This window comes from Cavia porcellus, unplaced genomic scaffold (genome assembly GCF_034190915.1).
Source record: "Cavia porcellus strain 051 isolate PalLab524CR breed Dunkin Hartley unplaced genomic scaffold, mCavPor4.1 scaffold_19, whole genome shotgun sequence".
Taxonomy (NCBI): domain Eukaryota; kingdom Metazoa; phylum Chordata; class Mammalia; order Rodentia; family Caviidae; genus Cavia; species Cavia porcellus.
Genome location: NW_026947502.1, coordinates 27,773,422 through 27,799,446, shown reverse-complemented (window position 1 = coordinate 27,799,446; position 26,025 = coordinate 27,773,422). Strand labels below are relative to the sequence as shown.

The 26,025-nt window shown below is 44.7% G+C and overlaps 2 long non-coding RNA genes across 3 annotated transcripts; one reads left to right on the top strand and one right to left on the bottom strand.

Moving 5' to 3' along the window:
- Positions 1–7,311: 7,311 nt before the first annotated feature.
- On the bottom strand, positions 7,312–11,962 carry LOC106028376 (uncharacterized). Its single transcript, XR_001201994.2, has 3 exons — positions 11,673–11,962; positions 10,127–10,214; positions 7,312–7,609 (listed from the first exon to the last, which is right to left on the bottom strand). It is a non-coding gene; the product is annotated as an uncharacterized LOC106028376 (long non-coding RNA).
- A 2,036-nt stretch (positions 11,963–13,998) lies between these two features.
- LOC134471617 (uncharacterized) lies at positions 13,999–25,590 on the top strand. Of its 2 annotated transcripts, XR_010041112.1 has the most exons (4): positions 13,999–14,222; positions 17,961–18,144; positions 22,978–23,233; positions 23,595–25,590. It is a non-coding gene; the product is annotated as an uncharacterized LOC134471617 (long non-coding RNA). The 2 variants fall into 2 exon arrangements; XR_010041111.1 differs by having other exon boundaries at positions 22,978–25,590.
- The last annotated feature ends 435 nt before the right edge of the window (positions 25,591–26,025 follow it).

Sequence of the window (26,025 nt, the reverse complement as noted above, 5' to 3'; positions counted from 1 at the left end):
AGAAAGAACTGGTTGAACCAAAACTGCTCAGTGAGTGCAGGAAGCCTCCCAGGAAGGTGGCTGGGAATGCTTGTTAAATAGACACTAGGCCTGGGCAGCCCACCAAGCCCAGCCCCAAGGTCCTAGCTACCCTTTCTGTTGACATTGAGAGTCTGACTTGTGATCTGGCCCATACACAGGACAGCTCCTCCTTGATTTGGATGACTCTAGCTTCAACCAAAGGTCAGATTTTCACTGCAGTCTTAGCAGCAGCATTACCTTCAAGTCGGATTAACATTTGTGAGGCATCTTCTGTACAGCAGGGATCATATGATCTTCATGATTTCACTAGGCAAGCTCTACCAAAGCCACAGCTCTGGTTCTGATCATTGGTTACTTTTTCAAGGTCAAAGAGTCAGGAAGGTGTTGTAGAAGGGGCAGCTACTGTTTGTATCCACCCATGCACATCCTGCTTCTCCCCTTTCTTAGGCTAAGAAACCCAGCTGCCTGTCTCTATGGGCTGGGCAGGACAGCCAGGCAAACCCAATCATAAGACCACACCCTCCTGCTACAATGAACATGGGACAAAGTCAGGCCAATCAGATCCTGTTTTACATCTGTGAGCATATACAAGCCTGTGCAATGCTCTGAATATCTGTGTTCCTTAAACTCATGGGCTGAAATCCTAACCTCCTATGTGATTGTATTAGGAGAAAGGGGTCTTTGGGAATTGATTGGGTCAAGAGGAGTAGCCCTCATGAATGAGACAAATGCTCTTATAAAAGGGACTCCAGAGAACTAGCTTATCCTGTTTCCAACATGCAGAGTCACAGTCAGCAGGCTATAACCTGAAAGAGGGCTCTCACCAAATCATATCCAGACTGTTATCCTGACCTCAGACTTCCAGATCTATAAGAAACAAACTTCTGCTGTTTGTAAGCCACTCGGTCTGTGACAATTTGTCTAAGTACCTAAATTGAAAAGCTATCTTGTAGCAACCCAATGATATAATTTCTCCATTTTACAGACGAACAAGCTGAGATACAGGCAAGTTAAGGAACTTGTCTGAGGTCACACAGGATGTAGAAGTGCTACTAAAACCCATGTTCTTCCCACTATGCTAGTGACGCTAGCGACCACCCTCTTTCCATTCTGCTACACTACTTCTTTGGGCTTTCGTGTTCTATCCAACCTGCCAGTCTGCCTCCACTGTAGTTTCACTGTCTCTTTAACAATCTAACTGGGTCAAGTTACTTCTTATACTTCTAAATCACTCTCTGTCCAATAGGATCATCTGCAAATGATTAACCAGCAACTAGGTTTGTTACACCTTCCTAAACAGCTCAGTTAGCCACATGCAGGTACACACACACACACACACACACACACACACACACACACACACATCCCACCCTTGCAGAAAGACCAGAACACTTACGGCTTCTAAAACATGTCAACTTTCTAGGGTGGCACAGTGCACACAGAGGGTACCACATAAGAAATTTAAAAAATTTTAGTAGCCACATTAAGAAAATAAAAAGAAACTGGTGAAAATAATTTTAGTAGCATGTTTAATATTAACGTTTCAACATATAATTGACATAAAACAAATTATAAATGCATCTATTGTTTTTGTTTAAAGTTTTGGCAATCTGGTATGCATTTTACACTTATGGGACAGCTCAGTTCATATTGGCCATGTTTCTAGTGGCTATGGTATTGGGCAGAGCAGCTCTAAATAAGGTTCACCTAAATTTTTTAAGTCAAACATATATAGGAAATGATCGAATTTTAACATTATCTTGGGGGTAAGTGGTTGAGCTTGCCCAGGATCAGAGGCAACAGGATAGATAGCCAAGTTCCCCAACTCCTCTCTCCAAATAGAGAGGATTGGACGTGCAGAGGCCTGATGTGTGTTAGGAAGAAGCAACCAGTTTGAGAATTTCAGCCCTGCTTTTGAATCTCAGGCCCCATCCCAAGCTGATTAAATCAGAATGTATGACGCATGGCCCAGGATGAGGACTTGACAAGCTTTCAAGGGGATGTTAATGTTGCAGGCATAATGGTAGTAACAGCACCCCCCCCCCAGCCTGCACTCACTGAGACCTTTCCAGGAATGGTCACTTATTAAATGACTGACACCCAGTTCTACGAAGGTGCCATAACTAACCCATATTACAGAAAAGGAGGCTGAGGTGTAGAGCTGAGTGGCACAGCCAAGTTACATAACCAATATGTGGCACGGCAGAAACAGAGTTTGAACCAAGCTCTCTCCACCGTAGAGCCCAGGTGACTTGGGTTTGCCATGTGACTTTCTGGTGCTACTGAAGGCTTGAAATTTTTAATTTTGAATTATTATATCCTAATATCTCACATTCATCCTTCCGTTCTAGATTGGGCTCCTAATCTGGGCCAGGCCCCAGGGACTCTGGGGCTATAAGGATAATTATTACTTGCTTCTCAATCTTGAGGAGTTTGTGGAATAATCATTTTGGGCCTCAAAGTTTTGCAACAAATCAGGAACAGTTAGGCTAAAGTGGATGGAAGCCAGTGGGATATTTGGGACTTTGGAGGAGTAGAGCTTCTTGGTAGAAACATGTGTATTAGGATTTTTCAGGGTGGTATTGATTATGGCTCTAGTCTCAAATTCTACTGTAACTATTTCTTCATCAATAGTTTCTTTTTTAATTTCATTAATTTATTTGTTTATTCTTTTTTGAGATAAGATTTCGCCATGCAGTTCAGGTTGGCCTTAAACTCACTTTGTAGCCCAGGCTGGCCTCCAACTTCTCTTCCTGCCTCAGTCTCCCAAGTGATTTCTTTGCAAAGAAAATTTTTGGTTTATCATTTTTGGTTTCTAACTTGACCTTGCTTTCTTTACTTGTCAACTAAGCTCTAATAATAGGCAAAGTGGGGTGATTTCCCTGACTCACTTATTTTAGGGCTGAGGGTATTATGATACTCTGAGGAAGAAGTGATTAGCACAGTTTTGTAGGCAGAATAGCCAGGCCCCCAGAAGTCCACCTGAGCCTCGCTGCTCCTGAGGAATCGATCGGCCTCATACCTGTTAGGAATGTCTTTGACTACATATAACTAAAAATCTGACCCCATAGTTTGTTCTTATTTCTGACAAGAAGTCTAGAGGGGCAGAGGATGGCTTTGGCTCAGCAGCTTATTACTGCCAGGGCCAGTGCCTGATTCCCTTCCCCTCTCCCTGCATGTTTGTCCCTCAGAATTACTAGACACACCCCTAGCTCCAGACAGCACATCTTTGTTCCAGGCAAGATGGGGCAGGCAAGATATTGTGACAGCAGCTGGTTTCAGAATGGGTGGAAGCTTATAAGATCTTTCTGGTGTCCATCTCTTGTGGGCTGCCTGGACTAACCAGTGGCTGGTGCTTCAGGCCAGTGACTGGTCTCAGTGGGCCTTCAGGGCGCGATGTGGCCATCCATTGCTAAAGTTTGCCTCGTCATTAGGTCTGTTTCTTCTAGTGACTCAGTCTCCCTTGCTGGGGTCCCTGGAAACTTGCAGAAACCTCATGTACTGCGTACTGTCTGGTTCATTTTTCCAGGCACTTCCTCCTGCAAAAGCTTCCCAGTTATGCTTGGACAAGGCGTCATGCAGTGCCGTCCTCAGCCGTGCCCTGTTCGCCACACACAGGGAAGCAAGCTGCAAGGGCTCTTTCTCCCTCACCCCATCCTCTGCTCCCAGGATTCTCCTAAATGCTTCCACAATGCCATCCCCTACTGTCCCTCCTAAGCTGGGAAAGTCAGCTTCCTGTGTGGTTGTTCCCTTCATCTGCACCGTCTTCTCTACAGATCAATTGCAGGGGAGCAGAAGGAGCAGGATTCCCCTTCTTCAAATCATCTGGGCTCTAAGTTGAATCTTTTTCTCTATCCTGAAGTGACCTTTGCTTTTTAGTCTTCCTTGAGAACACAATAGATAGGTACTGTAGTTTGAATGTGTCCTTCAAAAGTTCATGTATCTAAAATTTAATCCTCAAACTCATATATTAATGGCATCTGGAGATGGGACCTTTGGGAGGTAATTAGCATTAGATGAGGTCATGAGGGTGGAAGCCCATGATGAGATTAGTGGCTTTATTTAAGTAGAGGAAGAGAGATCTGAGCAGGCCCACTTGCTGTGTCTTGCAGAGTGCTTTTCTCTGTCCTGTTATGATACAGCAGGGAGGCCCTGCCAGATGCTGGCTTTGTGTTCTGTGACTTCCTATCCTCCAGAACTAGGAGCAAAAATAACCAGCTGTTCTTTGTAAATAACTTGGTCTCGGGTATTTTATCACAGCAATAGAAAATGCATTATAACAAAAGGCTACAGGCAAGTAACAAACCAAACAATTTACTGATCAATAATAGAAGATCTATAAATATATACTAATCTAGTTTGAATTGCTTTTCCAAATCTTTCAAAGTGGATAGGCAAAGCAAAGGACAGGTTAAACAGTTACTCTCCTCCTGAAACAGCAGTGTGGTGTGGAAATGACAATGTTTTGCCCTGTTTCATTCAGTGCCCATTATTATGATGCCAATTATGTATTAGTCAACTGGGAAGAGAGGTTAAAAAAAAAACAATGCAATTAAGAAGTCCTGGGTACCTGCGCTTTAATGAGACAGACCCTTCACTGTTTCCTGCAGTGGGATGGACCTCGTATCCTCCAAATTTCCTGCCCATGAGGTTTTGCCTCACTAACACATCAAAGAAATGAAAATAAAAGCAACATTCACAAATTCATTTCATCTTTTCTGACAAAATACATAAAATTATAATATTCTTTGTATGAGCCCTTTGATAAAAACTTGGCAATGAGTTGCAAGAACTATTTAAATATGCTCATAGCCTTTGACCCAGAATTTATCCCATGGAAATAATTTCCAGGCAGAAAAGCTGTCATGTACATATTCACTGTAGCAATATCTATAATAGCTCTGGGTAGGTGACTAACAATCTAATAATAGGGGCAACGTAAAGGAAAATACAGTACCTTGAAGCAGTATAATATTATGCAGTCATTAAAAATGATGGAAAGCTTATGTGGCAACATCAGAAGTGCTTATAATATGATGCTAAATTAAGAAGACAGAATACAAATTATCTTGCTGCAAATTCTCCCAAATTCCCATGACTTACAGTAACCAAAGTCTGTCTAGGCCAGCTCAGACCACATTGTTTCTAGCACATGTAGGATGGAGCCCTTAGTACACAGAATGCTCATTATCTGAGTAGGTATCCATCTCTAGTCTTAGATGATACAATTTTTGGAACACAGACATATAGTCTTATCCTCTGTCACTTGGCACATAATAAATGTTCATTACATTACATTAATTTAAATTAAGGCACCACTGACAATACTTTGGCTGCTGTTTATTGAACACTTTCTGTGTAGCAGACATTGTGATCAGCATTTCCCATATATTATTCACATTATTTTAATTATTGTTAACCCATTTATACAGATGAAAATGAACTGAGAGCATTTATCACATATCCAAGGTCCTGCACTTGGTAAAGGGAGGAGGGCAAGGAGACAAGTTTTGAATCCAGCTCTCTCTGACTTCAGAGCCAGGGTTCTGTTCATTTCCACAATATATGTGTGTGTGCAGGTACACCTGCCTATGATGATTCAGACAGAGAGGAAGGAAACGTGACAAAATGAAAAGTAAATGATTTGCTTGGGTTTTAAGGGGCGAAATGGTGCATGGATGATTTTTTCCTGTTTCGTATTTCTCCAAACGTTAAGGTGGTTTGAAAAGGGAAGAATCCACCTCAGTTCCAAAGCCTTCTGGGTTAAATCCTGGTAGCCTGGTTATCTTAAAGGAGGGCAAAATTATGCTAGTCATTCAACTCCTTCTCTGTCTCCTGGCCAGAGGCAAGAGGACAGTTAATTACAGAGACAATGGGTGGATGCAACACCTGCTTGTAGAACAGATACCTTCTGCCCACCTGGCCTACTGCACAAGGGGAATTACTTGTTCACCATTCTGTACTCTATTTGTGTTGCCCTTGTGGAAGCTGCACAGATGGATTCCAGGTCCCATTTTGTTGTAGGGCTGTGCATGCTGGGTTGAGGCAGGGAGAGGAAGAGGAATAGACGAAAGCATTTGCCATGACTGCCATATCTGTGTATGTTCCAAGGTTCAAAGGGCTGATACTCTGTCTAAATTGGTTGAAATACAATTTAAAGTTGATATTTGTCACACTATTTTAATCTTGCGTTTCATTCTGTATCATTCTACCTAGGTGTTATGAATGAATATTTTAATAAATCCTGTAATTATCTTATGGATAGTATATAATTCACTGCTTTGTAGATTTTTCAGTCTTGAAATTAGTAAATGTAAACGTTTAAACCTATAGTTCAATTTTCCCAAATTTTGTTTTAGCATATCTTTATTTTTTAAAACATGCACTCTGAAAAAATGAAAAAATTAAAATGGCTCAGGATCCTTTCACACCAAGAAATTTAGGGCCCTGCTGTCTGAGTTTGACTGGGGCAGAGACAGGCTGAGAAGTCTGACCTCATTTTGGAGTGTTCAATGTGCTTAGAGATGGAATGTATTTTTTTGCACTGAAAATAAAATAAATATAGAAAAAGCAGAAAATCAGATGAAAAGAAGCAAAGTCTGGATATTAAAAGGACAGTGGAGAACATCCATTTTAAATGGAAAGCAACCCCATTCATTAATATCAGCTTCTTCCTCAAGCTCTGCAAAATGACAGTGGAACTAATTTATAAAAAGGAATAAGTTCACAAAGAGAATATGAATTTAGCTGTGTCAACTAATTTTTTGAAAAAGGAAGGGAGATAGGTGAACAGTAACTTCCTACGCCAACAGAGGAAAACCTTAAACTAAGCCTGTGTGAGGACTTGGAGATACCAAGTATCTTGTAGTGGGGCGAGAAGAAGGGTTGAGAGTGATAAAAATACTTGAAGAAATAAGATGTATCAACACCATCACCACTGCCACCACAATTGCCATCAGTACCACCACCACCACACCATCACCACATCACCATCACCAACACCCCAACATCAACATCACCATCACCACCAGCATCAATATCACTCTCAACACTATCCACCATCAGACTATTGCTACCACCACTGAATTCCATACCACCATCACTACCACCACCACTGCTACTAACAACATCAGTGCCACCATAAGCGCCATTACCATCACCACCACCACCATCACTCCATAACACCAAACACCATAACACCAAACAGAGAATTCAGGCTGTGTCCTTCTTCTATCCACAATAAAATACTGGGTACTTTTTGGGGAAGAGGAATTGGAGAGACACTAAACATCGTTCAGCATAGGGAAAAATACTTTATTTTACAAGAATACTAAATAGAACTTTCATATTGCATAGTGAGACCTGAACGGCTGCCAATAAGAACCACACGCCACCAGGAGAATGACTCCCAGGAAAGAGACTGGAGGATTTCTTTATAGGAAAGCTGACCAGCCTAACAGCAAAAGCTGTTCACTTTGCCATCCAGTAGTGAAGCTCGACAATCAACAAGCTCTGCTCGTGGGCTTTCAAACAGCTTTCCAGCTCATAAATGGGAGCACCAGCCAATGTCACTAGGCAACCGAAGCATCTGGAACAAGAGAAACAGATAAAAAAGAAACCCAAAGGTGACAGAGACAATGCTGGAAATAGAAGAAAACTGGCCAGGAACAAGAAAAGCAGCAGTAAAACGTTCAGAAAGAGAAGAGTGGATATTACATTCCTAAGAATAAAAGGCTATAAAGATGAAAGATCAGAAAATAATAAACAGCTCTATGACAAAAGAGAATAAAACAGATTCTGAAATCCTGCTTCTCTTCCCAGAGTCTACAGAGGGTGACACATTGGAAATTAAATGCACTTTAAGCAGCAACGACTTCTATTCCAATCAATACATGGTAAAGATAATCTGAAAACCAGTGACTGTGGCTTTTAGGGTAGGTCCTAGTGTCTGTTGTACATTTAGTCTGCAAAATAATCCTTCTCTATATGAATTATCACCCTCGTTTTATGAAAAAGAATCCTAAAAAGGAACATTAACAGGTTGAACCATATGCAAGTCAGTTTCGTAGTTCAGAAATGGTACAATGCCAACAATTTAAATGCTTGAACTTAATTTATGGTTCAAGTTTGCACTGTAGATTTTTTGGCCAAAGTTATGAAAGGTTTGAAGATAAGTCATTGTTATTCGGGGCCTTGAATGTGCTGTGTTTTCATATTACCCTTGAATCTAAAAGGAAAAGAATGTGTATTTCTTAGATGTCAGAGAGGTCCTCTTTCCTAGGCTGGCTGTGGACAATCTACAGCAAAACCATACATTCATGGTGTGTGTGCTTGTGTGTGTGTGTTAAGTGACACAGTCAATTATATCACCCCAAGTTACAGAGAAACAGAGTCTGTGTGTTGGCAGAAGTGTGGGCTGGGAACAGAAATCTCATTGCTAGATCATTTGTTAAGCTTATTCCATATGTAGGAGTAGCCCTTCATAGAAATGCAGAATTTTTAAGGCAATAAGTAACTTCATTTTTTAAAATGGGTGCTCTCGGAAGATGCTGGCTTACACACTTTTTCCCCACCTTAATGGAGGAAATCTTTACAGGGCAGAAACTCAGGCCTGATTACTCTGGTCATTCATTTTAGGGAATCACAAATCTTACCCTGACACTTATAATCTCAAGAATAATCTCATTTCCATAATGAAAATTTCCAGCCTGGGTAACTGCAGAAAGTTCAAATTGTACTGGAAGTGAAATATGTGTCCTCTCACCTCCCTCAATCTGTAGTGGCTGATTTAGGGCTAGAGAGCCAACATGGGGCAAGAAGAGAGGGTCCTTTTTCTTCTCTCCTGCTTCCTTAGGCCTCTTCTGCCTCCTTAGGTAATATGGAGGGTGGGAATTGGGACTCCCTGATACCCCTAGATCCTGTGTTTGTTTCATCTGGCTTCAGCAGAGGCTTAAGCCTAATTCTTTATCTTGTGGTTATTCTGTAGGTTTGTGAAGACCCTTATCATTGGGATTCTCCCAAATGCAGTTTGTTAAGGCAGTGGCTATTTTTACTGCCTGGTTCTGTATCAATTCCCTTCACCTCTTATAAATTCCCCCTTGATATCACAGCACCTGGGGCTTTTGGGGAAAAGCAACCAGATCTCTTTGTGCTTGGTCCATATATGCAGGGAAAATGCTCAGGCATTCTCTGCCCAGCCAATGCCAAAGTGGTGGCCATTCTTAGCACAGTGTTCCTTCTCTCCTGGGGGCTGAGCAGTGAGCCAGCCCAATCTCTTCCAGCCTTAGGCATTTTGTGTGGGGTACAATCACCAGCCACCCCCAACATGCTTGCCTCTAACTTTAGGAGGTCAGGTCAAGCTCTCTGCAATGAGGCCCAGCCACAGGGTTAGGATGTGAAGGACAGTCCCATGTCCTGCCTCAAGGTGAGGCTGAGGAAACTGTCACATCACTCTAACAGCTTCCCCAAACATCTTCCTTCTTGCCTTTTTCAATCTATTTCACTTAGCATGATGACTTCACAGTTCAACTGTTTCAGCACAGGTCAGAATTTCCTTTTTAAGGATGAATAACATTCCATTGTGTTTATAGGTCACATTTTGCTTATGCATTCATCCGTCAATGGATGAATTGCTTCCACCTCTTTGCCGCTGTGACCAATGCTGCTACTAACATGGATGCACAAATACCTCTTGAGATCTGCTTTCCATAATTTTTTACCCTCAGGTATGTATTAAACTCCGGTTGAAAAGCTAGATTTTTTTCCTCATCTTTGGAATTCCTGCTGAGGGGCAGTAGCTCCTCACTTTGCAATGTCCTTGCCAAGTGTTGTATATTTTTGGCTTCTCAGTATCTCAAAAAGTAGAAAAAGACCCACTTTTTGCTTGTTGCTATATATGCAAATACATGCTTGGTGGGTGTGCATCCTGGTAAAGGTACTTGTGTATGGACCTGTTGTGCCTATGCAGACTGTGGGGCTGAACCATTTATGTAAAGATGTACGCCTGTGTTTGTGATTCACAGGCATGATGTCTTTAGATCTGTGCATGACTTTTGTGTGCATGTCTGCATGCACATGTGTGCAGGAATGTGAAACAGGTACTTACATACACACACAGGGCTCAGCTGTAAACCAGTGGGCCCTCAGCAACCTGGAAAACAGAGGTACCCAAGCTGTGGGAAGTAACAGGCTCCCTGTAAGAGAAACATGATTGTAGTCGCTCTTGAGTGAACTAACACGTTGCTCTTTCCCTTCTCCATTTAGTGGTCCAGAACAATTATTTGACTAAGCAGCAAGCAGCAAGCAGAAAGCTTCTCTCAGGGCTTTGCCTCTTAGTTGACTGCAAGGGGAGAACACAAGATAAGTTCCTGCCGAGAGTATCACATTTATGAAACAAGGTCACTTCCCCCATCCTTGCACTTGAGCTGCATAAGCACCCCATGTGAGTTCTAAGTGCCTGCCATGTGACTCATTCATTCTCATGTCTGTGGTGTCACAGGGCAGTCAGAGCCAGTGCACTACAGTCAGTGTGTGTGTGTGTGTGTGTGTGTGTGTGTGTGGTTAGGGAATCAGGGAGGATAATCACGATGTGAATGAGCATCACTGGAATATAGTTTCCCAGGGTGCCAGAGGCCCAATTCTTTTGTTGATGCTCTGAGAAATCCAGGAGTCAATGAAATGTTTGCCAGAAGCCAAAGTCAAAAACACCCTGCCACAGCACAGGAAGGAGAAGTCCCAGTGCAGTAGGGTGAGTGGGGGCAAGTTTGTTCTCTGCCTGTAATGTATTTGCTCTCCATTCTGCTGCATATGGCCTGCAAAACCCAGCCTCCCAGGGATGAGCATTTGTACTTCTATTGCCCGTTTCCCAGCAGACTCAGAAGCCCATCATGGCATTCTGAATAAGCAACATCCTCGTTGGTAAAGACACTGGAGGTCAGTCTGTTGGACAGCAATTTGGAGAGATCATGGTAGAAATGGAAGAAGGATCAGTTCTCCAGTGGGAGCAAGGTCATGGAGTTACCCAATAAATCCACTCAGCAGGTGGCTTGGAGGCAATATCAAAAGCCACGATCCTATCTGTGAGAAAGACACAGTGCTGTGGCTTCCAGTTGTTTGTAGATTGTTAGCATCATCCAGGACCCTATGAGTCTTGGCCTCTTTGCAGATGGGCATGCTGTGTCCATTTTTGCATTCATTGATCCACTGGACACAGATTACCAAATACTTGATACTGGCTCTTGAAATAAGAAGGAAGACCAGGTCCTTGCTCTTGTAGATATGACACTACTTGAGGGTAAACTGACAATGGGAAAGGTCAGTAAATGACACATGTGATGTATCGGATGGTGAGAGGTGCTATTTACAAACGTATAGCAAGATAAGGAGTAGAGCATAAAGTGGGGGAAGGATATGACTCTGTGAAAGCAGGAAGCTCTCTCTAATGAGATGATTTATGAGTGGAGATATGAAAGAAAGGAGGAAGCATACTATGAATACATAATAGGAAGAACATTCTGGGCAGAAGAAACGGAAAGACCCTGAGGCAGGAGTCTGCTAAGCTTGTTCAAAGGACATTATCATAGGGATACTAGGATGTATTCTGGAAGGCCCCCAATTCTCTCTGCCTTTCATCCCCCTCATTACTCACCCACCTTCTCTTCCCTCTGCACATTCCTCAATCTGTTTCGTAGAAGTGACTGGTCCAGCTCCCAGGTAGAGAAAACTTCGGTCCTGCTCTAGGGAGGCCCATTGGCTGAATCCTGACTTGAAGTGTAGACAAAGAGGTAGTTAAATAAATACTGAACACCCATTAAGTGCCAGGCTCTATTTTAGGAACTTGGGATACAGAAGTTCACCAAATAGGAAAACAAAACAAAACAACCCTGCTCTTTGGGCACTGAGCTATGAAGGCGACTGGGATGTTGGTTCGAGGGAGGTACAAGGAGCAATCAAGAAAGACTAGTGTCCCTGACTGTGAAAAAAAGTTTTCAGGAAGGAAAGAGTGATCACCTGTGACGCAAGCCACTGAAATCCAAGATGAGGCCATCAGAGTTAGCAATGGGGAAGCTATCGTAGGATTAGGGAAGGGACTTGACCGAAGACCTTATACACAGTTTTCTTTTAAGACTAAGAACTTAAGTTTCTGGCTCTTCAGACATGTGTTCCATTAATCCATTCAATGGGCATTTTTTCAGCACTTGTGATAACAAAAGCACAGGTGTTTGTCAAGTATATACCATGTACTAAGTACTGAACTACTTGTGAGGCTGTTACACAATACTCAGTGTGCGGCATAAGAAACTGGGAAAATTGTGATTCCTGTTTACATCGAAAACCAGGTCAGACCTTGGATTTTTCTATTTGGAAATCTAGGTACTTTTCTTTTTAATAAAGCGTGATAAAAAGAAAACTCCACAAAAGATGACATTTATCATCTTCACCATATTAAAAAGTATATTTCAGTCATGTTAAGAATATTCATTCTGTTGTGCAAGCAATCTCCAGAATGTTTTCGTTTTGCAATGCTGAAACTTCATATTCATTAAACAACCTCTCACTTCCCTTCCTCAAGCCGTTGGCAACTGCCATTCTCCATTTGTCTCTATGAATTTGACTATTTTATATACTTCATAAGAATGGAATCATACAACTTTTCCTTTGTGACTGGTTAATATATATCACATATCACTTAGTATATTGTCTTCAAGGTTTGTGTTGTAGTGTGGGTCAGAATTTCCTCCCTTTATAAGGCAGAAAAATATCCTGTTGTATGTATAGATCACACTTTATTTATCCACTGATGGACAACTGGCTTGCTTTTAGCTGTTGGCCATTGTGAATAATGCTGTTATGAACATGGGTAAACAAATACCTCTTCAAGATGTTTCAATTCTTTTGATACATATTGGTAGTCTAGATCTTTAAACTGTCTCCAGTTAGCGTGGCCCAGAGAGGGCTGATTCCCACTTTGGCAGGTTGTCCAGATGCTGAAAAAGCACCTCCGGGTATTCTGAATGTTGTACTCGAGACTAGGGCATTAGGAATGCCAACCATGTGAGCTAAGGGAGGAAGGAAAGATGACAATCCAAAGCCTACTCCCCAGATCTTCACACAGTATGTAACAGCAGCTGCTATAGTTTGGATCTGGAGTGACCCCCAAAGACTCACATGTTTAAGGTTTGGTCTGCAGCCTGTGGTACTCTTGGGCACTATTGGTGGTAAGAGGCAAATCCTAGTGGAAAGAAGTTAGGTCACTGGGGATAGGCCCTCAGGGAGATACTGGGACCCTCCCTTCCTCCTCTGGCTCCACACCCCGAACACTGTGAAGTGGCCTGATCTCTGCCCTGTGTTCCCTGCCATGATGTGCTGGGCACCAGCCACCACAGTCCCAGTGCACTGAGACCAAAATTTCATGGAGTGAAATTTCTCAAACATGAGCCAAAATTAATCTTTACTCCTTGTAAGCTGATTTTTTAGAAGTATTATGTCACAGAAATGGAAAGCCAACCAACAGAGTAACCAACCTTATTAATCCAAAAGACAAACTCATGGTTTCTATTTACCCAGAGTAGATGGAATTCATGTTTTAGATCTATAATAGAAAATGAACACAGTGGTAGTGATTAACTATCCTTTATTGAGTGTTTACACTGACCTAAGCAATGTTAAAAGCTTCACACGTTATTTTATTGAATCCTTACATCAATTCTGCAGTGTAAGTACTGCTATTATTCCTCTTCTCAGATGCAGAAGCTGGAACTGTGGGAGACGGGCTCCTTTGCCCAAAACATACAGCTGATGACTGACCTCTGTGATGGAGCCAGCCCTGTCCAGTGCTAAGGCTGACACTACAGTAAACCACAGCCTCACCTGCACTGGGTCCTTGGCTTTGGATCTCTGTGCCTTTCTTTCCGTACTTTGGGGAACTGAATAAATCAGACCACGCCCCATCCCCAAGAATGCAAAGCCTTTTCCACTAACCCAGCAACCAGCAGATTTCAACACACTGATTTCCTCATTTTCCTTCCCAGAATGTGACTGCAGGCCCCTGAAGTGGGAACAGGAAGGGGCTGTGGATGAACAGGCAGAGGTAGCGGCAGGGACAGCTCTCAACTTGACCTGAAAGCCACGGTCCTTCCTTCGGCATCCGTCACCCCTTGGCCCTCTCTGGCACACAACAGCCTAAAAGAGCTTTGAAAACTGTAAGTTTGATTATGTCACACCCACGGCTACTATAGGGTTTTTCTCTGCTCTTAGAATAAAAGCTTCATTCCTTGACCCTGGACTACAAGGCCCCATGAGCTGGGGCCCTTGCCAACTCTCCCACCTGATCTCCACCCGCTGTCAAGCTGACCACTGACCGCTGCTCTTCCATCCACTCTCAGCTCAAATGCTCGTTCTCATGGCTTTCTATGGCCACCTCAGTGAAATTAGCGTACACCCCACCCCATCAAGGTATATTCTATCTCATAACTGCATGTGAAAATCAATATATGGTCTATTTAAACTTTTCAACTGAATACGCAAACATAAAATTCTTCCACTAACCATTTCGAAGTGCTCACTTCAGTGGCATGAAGTGCACACACAGGATTAGGTAACCATCACTCACCGCCAGCATTGTCTTAGTCCTCACACAGGACTTTGTACCTATTAAATAAATCCCGCAGCCTCTGGGAACTCTACTTCTGTACATTTGACCACTGGTAACCCAAGAAAATGAAAACATACAGCATGTGACCTATTGTGATTGGCCGGTTTTACTTAATATAATGGCCTGACGGTTCACCCATGTGGAACCATGGGTCAAAATTCCCTTCCTAAGGCTGAACACTCCTCTGCCGTGCATGCATGTCACATCTCATTTATTCATCTATTATTGGACATTGAGTTATTGCTACCTTTTGACATATTGTGAATAGTGCTGCTATGACTTTGAATATTAGTATTTGAATGTTAGTATTTGTTTGGATCCTTGCTGTTGACTCTTTTTGTATTACACAACTTTTTGTGTTGTATCTATAACACAACATCACCTGAAATTACTGTGCTTATTTTTTTACTAACTTGCTTTCCATCTCCTCTTGTGCCTCCCTGGATGCCAGAAGCATGCCTATTTGGTATACGATTGTTATCACAGTGACGATAATAGTGTCCAGCCCATGGTAGGTGTCATGCAATAAATATTTTTCAGATGAATGAATGTTGGGCACAAGATTGGTTGTCATCATTTCTAAAGTGAGATGTGTCTGAAATACTTAAAGTGCTCCAGGCATTTTCAGATATTATTTTAAAACTTTTTTCTTTATCGAATTGAATATAAAATTTATAAAAGTAACACACGCATGACAGTACATGAAAATGAAGGTACTTGCACAATCAGCACAGCACAAGGGCTTAGAGAAGGATGTTACATGGAGGAGAAAGAGAAAGAGAAATAAGGGGAGGATCCCACTGACCAGTCAAGAGCCCATCTGTTGTTCAGCAGATAAGGGGTAGGGAGGTCCCAGGACAAGGAACCTGCCTTCCCCTCCTGCAGGAAGAGCTCACGACCATGCCATGAGCACGTGTTCTTTGCCAGGCCTTTAATACCTGGGACTGTTGTGAGAAGCAAGAGTGCTTTTCAGGAGGGGAAACAGCCTCTGAAGCCAGGAAGTTCTAGTAGCATCCTGTGCAGAAGGGCTTGATGAGTGGAGTGAGGCTGACAGTGGAGGTCAGGACGCCTGGAATCAAGCTGTTTCACCATCCTTGGTTGGGACCAAGTGAGATTGCTCATGCCTCCTCCTTCTTTTTAAATCAGCCATAGTTCCAATCTCCTATTTATCCTGTCTTCTGTGCTCATTCCTTTGTGTGTGTAAACGCGAGAGTGTGTGTGCATGTATGTAAACATACAGTGTGAGATGCGAAGCTATGTGTGTAATGTGTGTGGATGTAGAATACATGTGTGTCTGTCTATATGTTTAACTGTACAGTCACTGGACTCAGACCTGGCCAATGTTTACTGGACTTTGTTACTCATAAGCTTATAAACTGTGGGATACCAATAAGTTCCTAAAAATCTTTGAGCCTCTGGTTTTTATTTTGTTTTGTGTGTGTGCATGTGCATATTGAAACAGATAAATACAGATTCTCCTTGATTTACAGACTCAACCTAAATTGAAAAAACTGTTAAGTAGAAGATGCGGTTCGTGCACCTCAGGCACCAGACGTCCAGCTTAGCAACGCTGCGTACCGTGCGGCCCTCTTGCTCCCCTCATGTGACCGCCCTGCTGACCAGCAGCTGTGGCTCTCTGCCACTGTCCAGCATTTTTAGAAAACATCATTCAGCAAATAAGTAGCCCAGAAAAAGATGAAAATTCAAAATAGGAAGTACAATTTACCCTGGAGACCTGTCATTTTGCACAACCTTAAAGTTGAAAAAATATAAGCTGAACCAGCTTACGCTGGAGATTGCCCATAGACAGAAACTTTTGCCGGGGGGTTTGGGAATTAAGTGGAGTGGAGTTTTTAGACATTCCACGTAGTGCCTGAAACACGGTAGGTGCAAGCAAATGGTAACTGTCACTGTATCCTTTCCGTGTTATCACTCACTCCTGACCAGAAGTGTATTTGTCGGTCACTTCTTAAACTGAAAAAACTACTGTGCTTTTATTTGGTTAAGGGTAAAGTACCAAGAGGAGTATCAGTTACAGGAATGAAAAAGCTAGTTTTGTTTACTAAGCACATAGCAAAGTGCCACATTTTCTGATTCTACTTTGTATTTTATATCCATTTCCTTGCTGAATCCTTATCTTGTTTTGCCCTGTGAAGCTGATTATATGGTGCCCATTACAGCTGAGAAGCTTAAGGCTTGGAGAATAACAATTCACATAGCCAGCAAGTAGCAGAGATGGCATTAGCCTCCAGGCCAGGGAACATCAAAAACATTGTTCTCTTTGCTTTGTGACACCGAGGGCCAACCCTGAGACAGCCAAGGAGACCCTGCACCATGCAGAGAACACAGTAGAATCAAATGCGTAGAAAAGACAGAAAGGGAGGCGATGGGACTCTGCAGCACATGCTGAATGTGAGGGGGGTAAGGTTAGGGTTTGAGGCTAGAAATATGACCACGGATCTGATTACACAAGGTCTTTAAAGCTGCATTGAGAAGTTTGGGGATTATCCCAAGGCTGAGAGTTTTAAACAAGGAAACAAGAAGGCCAGACTTGAGTTTATGCAGTGATTTTTGCACATCCAATAAACATTCAGGAGTGACACAACCTCACCTCATCAACACCCTGGAATCCCAGGCTGCAGGAAGTGTTTGGATGTCTGATCCTCTCCTGCCCAGCCCTGGCCACCTGCATAAGCAGGTTCCATCCACTCCTTCCAGCTGAGCAGGTCTGGTGGCTACACAGAGTCCTCCCTCTGTACCTTTGCACAGGCAGCTCCCTTTATCTGACATGCCCCTTCGCTCCTCCCACTCATCTGAGTTCCACAAATTCTGCTAAAAGTCACCTCGCCTGGGAGATGTCCCAGTGCATGCTCTTGCCACACCCTACTTCTCAATTTCTGAGGCCTTTCCTCCTGCTGCTCACTTCTACGGAGCACACAATTTTCCATTGTCTGCTAATTTAATTCTCTCATAGGTTTTCACTCAGAGTCAGAAACGCAGTGCTATGCTGGGTCCTTAGAAGATGGTCAGTAAATATTTGTTGAAGGAGTAAGAGAGTAAATGGATGAAATGAGTAATTGACTCTCAGTTTGGCCTCCCTGCCCATCAGAGGCTTGTGCATTGGAACCACAGGAGCCTTTTCTCTAGCAGGTTTTCCTGGTAGAGGTGGTGAAGGCCCTGGTTAGACTGGCAGCAGCAGCCCATCGCGGAGGCAGAAACAGGCTCCATGTCAACAATTGCTCACTGCATCTTACAATAACCTTGTGTTCATTCTCATTTCATCAAGGAGGAAACTGAGGCGGGAGACAGAACCAATTTGCTGAGCATCTCAAGGGAAATATGTTCCTGAATGGACAATCAGACTGGGGACAGCTGTGCCCACTACCTCTTGCTAGCCCTGTGCAGACTGGCTAGCAGGCCTCCAAATGAGCGGATGTATCCTTGACCTCCAGGAGCATCTTGGGGGCCAGGTAAGGTGTGGCTGAAATCAGTCCTGAAGGGACCATCGAACCCAGGCTGAACTGAGGACCTTTGGGTGAAACTCGGGTCAGATTTGGCCTCGTAAAAGTGAGGCCTGAAACTGAATAAGCACGAGATGGATCTGTGTCTCTCTGTCTGTCTCTGTCTCTGTTTCTCTCGTCTGTGTCTGTCGGTGTATCTCTGTCTCTCTTTCTCTTCTCATAAAATTTCTGATTCCTTTGACCTTCAAAGGTTCCCTTCAAAAACAGACAAGATAAGGATCCTTACATTTGGCGCGTAGTGTTACAAAGTGAGGGTCAGAGAGGGAAGTGACTGTGAAGGTCGCTCAGAGAGCAGACAGTGAATGCACCACCTACTCTCCTTTTCCAGTAATCACTTCTCCCTCCACTGCCTACAGGAAAACCCTGAGCCAGAGGGTCAGCTCTTGGCCCCCAAACACTCTTCTCTACCAGCCTTTGCTCCGGCTGTTCACCTGCCCGAATGCCCTTCCCCACCCTAAACTACAAGTCCCTGCCCAAAACTGACCTGAGTCTCCTCCAATCTGAACAAATCTACCTTGAAGATTCTCACCCCAAGCCACACTCAAAATAAAGAGTACAAGGGTCCAGCACTGTGCCTGGCACATCTTGGAGCCTCAGACAATACTCCCTGGAAGGAAATGGTGCTCAGCAAAATTTGGTGGAACGAAATGGACGAACAAGTGACTGAGTGATCGCTCACTTCCCTGTGCACGTGGCTGAGAGAATGTTTTGCGGTGAGGTCATTTACAGAGATCCCAGGGCTGAGCACAGAGCAGGTGCTCTCTTGTGCTCAGTGTCCTGAACTGGTCTGAAGCAATGCAGCCTTCCAGGCCACACCCCCCAGCACAACTGGGGCTTCCTGAATAGGCCAACTGCCAACGCCAAGGCCCCAGCAGGCCTGGCGCCAGGGAACTGCCCACTGGTCTCCAGGAAAGAGAACAGTCTTTGGTCCTGCCCACCCACCTGTCCTACCAGTTGGGTGACTGTCCACAAGGCCTGCAGTTCAGGGGGAAAAAAAGAAAGAAGGGAAATCAGATTAAACCAGATGGCAAAGTAGTCCTCTTAATCAGCACCTGGGGAGCCCTGGAGGCTGGGGTGAGGTGTGGCTGCCAAGCAAGCCAGAGTAGGGACTGGGTAAGAGCAAAGCTTCTGCTGGATCCAAGGTCAAATCCTGCCCTCGGGTACTGTGTCATAGGCAACATGGGCTCCCTTTGTGAGGCGTGGATGCTTCACCTGTGAACTGTCATCGCTGTAAATTGCTGCAAGTTCACCTGCAGACAGAAACTGACTTGGAGCAAGTTTTTATTCTTGTACAGCTTAAAATCATAACAATACCATCGTATATGTGTGTGTTACATACAACATACGTGCATATGCAGTTGGCTCAACATATCAGCAGGTTCTTTATGTAGATCAAAACTACGGATCAAACAAGTTCTGGAAATACATTACACCTGTCCCAAAAATGTATAACTGTTCTTATTCCCTAAATGGTACTGTATAACAAATATTTGCATCCATGGGGTTTCTGGAATTCAGCTCCCTGGGATATTGAAGCACAACTCTGTGTGTGTGTGTGTGTGTGTGTGTGTGTGTGTGTCTATAAGACATCGCCAATCGCCCTCCCTTAAGAGGAATGGGATTTATTCTGGATTTTCTATTTTTAATTTCCCTCTGTTTCTTGCTCAGTTTTATTTCCCGCAGTTTTATTTCCCGCAGTTGAGCGGGCTGAGGACCTTTGCTGCTCACAGTCCCTGTCCCTGGGCTCCCTCCCTCCCTCCCACTCGCACCCTCACCCACCAGGCCGCTCCCTCCCTTACCGGCTTGGGAACTTTACTCCAGTGTCTCCTGCTCACAGATACCTCCCCTGACTATGGCCTTATTGACAATTATACCCTTCCTGCTCCACCCCTGCCGCACTCCCTTCCCTGACCTGGTTTCTCTCCAGAGCTCTCACCCCACTAGACCTTCTGTCATTTCCTGCTTGGGCCCATTGTCTGACTCTCTCCAGGAGGGCAGGGATTTGTGTCTGTCTTATTTCAGTCCCCTCCCAGGGTCCCAAAGAATGCCTGGTACAGATTAGGCCCTCAGTAAATATCTGCAGCAAAATAGAAAGTAGGCAGACCCATCAGCTTTCAAAATCCGGGACATTGGAAAGGAAAGGGTTTCATTGGTTTATGGAAGCCTTAAATTACTAGGGAAGTGTAGGTGAAAATACGGGCACGTGTCACAGCATGTAGTAAAACTCACCGCCTGGTTATAGTAGCGGCCCCTTCCTTCTCATCCCTTATCTGTCCTCCCCAGGCCTGTCCCTGGGTCCTGCAGCACTCACAGGCCTACCTCCTTCCTTTTTTTCCCCCCTGAACTGCATCTGTTACTTTTTCCTACACTAGGTCTAGAATTCTCTTTCTTGTCAGTTTTCCTAGTTCAACTCTTTTCTTCAAGGCTCTGATTGCAGACCTGGTTGAGAGAAACAGCCAAGCTGTAGCAGGTATCAGCATGGGCTGGTCGTCCTGGGGATCCTGACCAGGAACTATCTCCGCAAGCCTGGTCCAGACCGGCATGCTTTTACAATCCAAGGTCTCAAATGAGACACATCAAAGGTGTAGTCAGTTTGTTTGCTTCTCAGTTCCAGGTCTGAGGTTCAGAAAAATCTCACGTTGAACTCCCAAGATTGTCTTGACCCTGGGCGTACTGGCACCAGGCAGCAGAGCCCAGAGAAGCGGGTGAGCTGATATCTACTTGCCTGAGGAAGGGCAGGACCAGTTTTCAGATCCTGGACCAGCGTTAGAAGGAAACTCAGAGATGAGATAATTTGAGACTGCAGAAGAGCGAGGACCGGCCAGATTCAGGGACTAATTTCAGATCTCAGTTAGAAATAGTAAGAACCTGATTTTCCCCCAGTTCCCATCCAATACCCTCTGACAGGATGAGAAGGTTTCATCCCTAAGCCTGCATTTCAGAGAACCCTTCTCTGTTCCTGCAAAGCTCCCCCAGCGATGAGTCTCAGGGAAAAAGGAGGGGTGCCATATGGGACCCCACATGTGCCCACCAAAGGCCACTCCAGGTTCCCAAGGCCCTGGGACTCCATGACCATATATCTGAGCTCACTTCCAAGGTGCCATGGGCCTCTCCCCACCACAGACCACATGGCTAGAGGGGGGCTCCCTTAGGCCCCATGGCTGACCAAGGGGCAGCTGCTTTGGGGAGCTGTGGAAGTTGATGTCCAGATGTCTCACAGGTTGGACATTGTGAGGTGTGGGGAGTGGGTAAGGTAGCAGCTGCATGCTGGTGTGAAACCCCAAAGAGCCCCACTTCCTGACCTTGCCTTCAGGTCACTGGGAAGCTCTGTGGTCATGCTTCGAGACCTGACAAGTTTTATTTAACAGTTTGTTAGCAGGACTGAATGCTGTGGAAGTTCTCAGACATAGTTTGTGACCCAACGGGGAGAGCCTGGGGCCCGAGAGTACCTGCAGCAGTGCTGGCCTCCAGCATGGCCTACATGGGCTAAAGGAAACTCACAGCCTTGGGAGAGGTGGGATTTGGGGGAACAGGCCACCAGGGAATCTCCTAGCACAGAGGCTTTGCATCTTAGATCCAGGCTCATCCCCGCATCATCTTTTCAGCTCAGGAAACAAATTTACAAGAGTCTGGCCAAAGTGACACAGCTGGGAACCTGGGACCAAGGCTCTCACTTCCCTCCAACAGTGAGTTGAATTTGAAATAACAAAAGAAAAAGACAAGGAAAGGTGGATTTTACTAGCTAGAAGGCCCGCTGCTGGCTTCTGCCTGGCCACTGTATTTAGCCAGCGAGGGTAGGCAGAAGCTATGTTGTCTCTTCATCTGGCTACTGCTGCAGTCCAAGCCTTCGCCATGGACTCAACATCTCAGAAAGGAACTTGACCTTGGAGTAGTGGGAATGACTGTGCAAGAAACCTTCAGATGTTGTTTTTCAGAAAGTCTGGTTTCTGTTTACCTTTCCTGAGAGGCTCCTAGTCTTCTCTAAGACAATTTCCTAGAGAAGGAAGATGTCCCACACGTTTTTGTTTAATTGTTGTAGAGGAAATGAACTGAATTGGAGGGCTCTATCAGACCACAACACTGTCATATTTAAGACTTGTCACACAGGTTCCATCTGCCACTCCAATCTTCCTGTTCTCATCCCCTCTGCTGGGAAAGGCTGTGAGCTCCGCTTCAGGTCCCCAAGCCACTGTCAACCTCTGCACATGCTGCTTCTCCTGGGATGCCTTTCCCTTCTTCTTTCTCTCAGCCAGCAATGTTTGTTCCAAAGGCCAGCTCAGTCCCGGACTCCTCTGATCTCTCCCATTTGTCTCCAAGCCCTCAAGTTTCCATCTGTTAGAGGATTCCATCACCTGGGCCATAATTGAACCACCTCTTTCCTTTAGTAACTCCCTCATTTCAGTGCAGGGATGAGATTTGACTTGCCTTTCTGTTCTGGTGTGTGGCACATTCAGGAGGTGCCAGGAAAGGTCTGCTGAGGGTGCAGTTCCCTCTGTCAAGGGCATCTTGGAGTCATCCCCTCACCTGCTATTTGCTACAGAGGATGGACCCAACTGGGACCACTCTCATGGTCCCCTGTATCACTGGGGTGCTGAAAAGCCCTTTGCCAGGACCTCCAGGACACCCAGCCCAGCCTCTTGGCCTTCTCCTCTCTAGGGTCTGGAAAATCGGTCAAACTGTCTTTGTCTTTCTCCTGCTTGGGCACAGAGAGAGCAGCCACAGCAGACTTATCCAAAGTGACTCATCAAAGTTTAAGGTGACTTTTGTCCCTTTTCTCAACAGTTGCCACACTTTGCCCTGGAGCAAGGAAGAAGAGGAAAGAGGAGGCCTGCAATGAAGAATGCGAAGACCCCCAGAAGACTGGCAGCATTTGCATGTGAGATCCCAGGCCAGCTCTGGGGGCAAACTGACACAGCACTGGGGCAGAGGGGAATGGTTGGCCGCCAAACCACGTGTGTGGCAGCTGCACTGCTGAGTCATGTTCCTGCATGAGGCCTGCTGGAAACAGAAGCCAGCGGCAGCAACCTCAAACTGCCTGGTGAGTGCTGACTCTGCCAATTTCCCGGCCTTCCAGAGCCCCTGGGACAGCCCATCTCCTACTCTAGGACACAACTATTGTGCTTCCTTGCACACCATACTTACTCCCCTTCTTTGAGTGACAGCACCCCAGTTTTCCTGGGAGACACTCTTCCCTCTCAGCCCATGTGGTTAAGATGAGTCCATATCTCTAATTCCTCTTTGCCCAGGACAATCATGTGACCAAGGTATTGCCAATCAGAGCAGCCTCTTATGCTTAAGATTAACCCCACCATGCGAATGCAACTGAATTACACAAATGAGACTCAGTTCCAAGACTTTTGTGAGAAATGTTAGGAAAGAAACCCTCTGGTTTTCTGCAGAGAATGATAACTGTGTAGATATGCCAGCCAGGAGGAGCTGGGGCCGATGTGTGCACGAAGACTACCTGACCACGGGGCTGCCCACAGTAAGGCGGGGTGAAGAGGTAAAGAAGCCGGAGATCTGTTCTTCCTGCATGTGCCTGGGAGCTTCTCCTCTGCAGTAGCTTTTACTTCACTTAAGCATGCTTAAAGCTGGGCTCCTGTCACTTGTGTACACAGGACTGTCTAGCAATACTTGGATAATAGTGTTCTTTTTATTTTCCCGTTTTGTGCTGTAGGGGTTTTTGTTTTGTTTTGCTTTGTTTGTTTTTTAGACAGAGTCTTGCTATGTAGTTCACACTGGCCTCAAACCCACAGTGATCCTCCTGCCTCAGCCTTCCAAGTGCTGGGATTACAGGTGTGAACCACCACACCTGGCCCTGTGCCCTCATTTAAGTCTCACTATCCTGGACATTTCCTACCACGAATGATGGTAGCAGACACCCAATCATAATTACACAGAATAACAATTGTAGTTGACCAGCTACTACTTGAGTGTGCTTTGTGTTTATTTCAGTGACCTTACAAGTTGATGTGCCCATTCTTACTCATGAAGACTGAGTGTCAAGGACTCAGGGACCCATGTGTGTTGAGCAGCAGAGCTAAGCCTCCCATTCACACTGCCTGACTCCAAAGCCCAAGATCTTCAACCCACTGCCTTCCCCAGCTCCTTCACTCTAGGAAATGCCGTGGCTAAGTCTGGATAATGTTTTTCCCACTAAGATGGCAGAGTTGAGATGGGAACACTTTGGCTGCTTAAAAGCACAGAGATATGAGCATAGCCAGGTTCTGTCAAATATTCTGAACTCCATAGGTGCATTTGAGAGGGACTAGTGATAATTTAGGCTCATTGCTTTTCTTCTGTCCTCACCACCTCCCACTTGCAGTCTCCATCCACATCTTTAATGCTGCTGCTCTCTCTCGGTTCAATGTGGACCACATGCCCCCCCGACTGCCAGGATGCCATAGGATCAGGTAACAGCCAAGGAAGGCTAGGGAACTTTGGAGCAACTCTTGTTTCTTGAGGGTGCAGAAGGAGGCATAGGAGAAGTCGTACTGAGGAGCTAACATGGGACCTGGGCTTCAAGGATGGGGCAGCTTTACTAGGATGGGACAATTGGGAACAGCATCTTCAGCAGAGGCAAACAGCATGTGCAAAGATACAGAGGACACTTAGCATGTTTGGTGAAGGCACTATGGACCAGTAGCAATCCAAGATGGAAGGGGAGAAGTAAGGGCCCTTATTTTGAGCATAAAAGAAAATTAAGAAGCAGAAAACAATCACCACTAGCTTGGATCACTTCAAACTTTTCTAGTCATCCTAGGGGGGAAAGACCCTAGGAAGAGGAGGGGTTCATTTTGAGCAAGACACAAAAAAGCTTAGTAGTTGAGTGTGAAACAGAAACACTGTGGAAGCCTGGAATTCCAGCAAGGTTTGAAAGGGGCTGGGAAGGAGGGGAGCAAGCCGAGGGAGGGAGAGGTCAGCAGCGAACTCAGTGAAGACACCGCGGGCACCCTTGCGTGGGACTTGGGGACTCAGAGATTCACGAAGAGAATCTCCTGCCCTATAGACTTACAGGCTGCTGGACAGACAAAGGGACAAAGACAGCAGAGTGGGTTAAGTGCTGCAACGCAGAAGGCCCAGTGGTTGTGGAAGCACCAAAATCACTTGCCCCACATCAGGACTTTCGTGAAGACTTCCTAGAGGAAAGGCTATTGAAATTGGGCCTTAATAGATGAAAAAGAGTTTGCTGTTTAGAGAGTGAGGATCTCTCATAATTCCCTGCATCCTTGCTTTCATTAAGACTGATGATCAGGGTGGGATGTCTCACACCTGTAATCCCAACACTCAGGAGACTGAGGCAGGAGGATTGCTGTGAGTTACAGGCCAGCCTGGGCTATACACAGACAAACAAAACAAAACAAAACAAAACAAAGCAAAACAAAAAACCCAAAACTGATAAGACTATAGTCGCCTGGCCAAATTCTTTCCATTTTTTTAAACTCCAACGGGATACAGACTCTGTCTTGCCTGGTTCATTAGATCAGCTCCTATGAAGTATACCCCTTGACCTATAGTTTAGCACTTTGCAGTTTCATTTACCATGGTTGACTGGGGTCTGAAAATATTAAATGGAAAGTTCTAGAAATAAATAATCTGATAAAAATAAAATTACTTTTATTATAACATATGATTTTTCATTTCGTTATTGTTATTGTTAACCTCTTAGTGTGTCACATTTGTGAACTAAGCTATCATAGTTACGTATGTAACGGGAAAAAACATTAAAATAGGGTTCGGTGCTGTCCATGGTCTCAAGCATCCACTGGTGGTCTTGGATCGCATCCCTCATGGATACAGGGGGAGCTGCTCCTTCTAGAAAAATGTCTG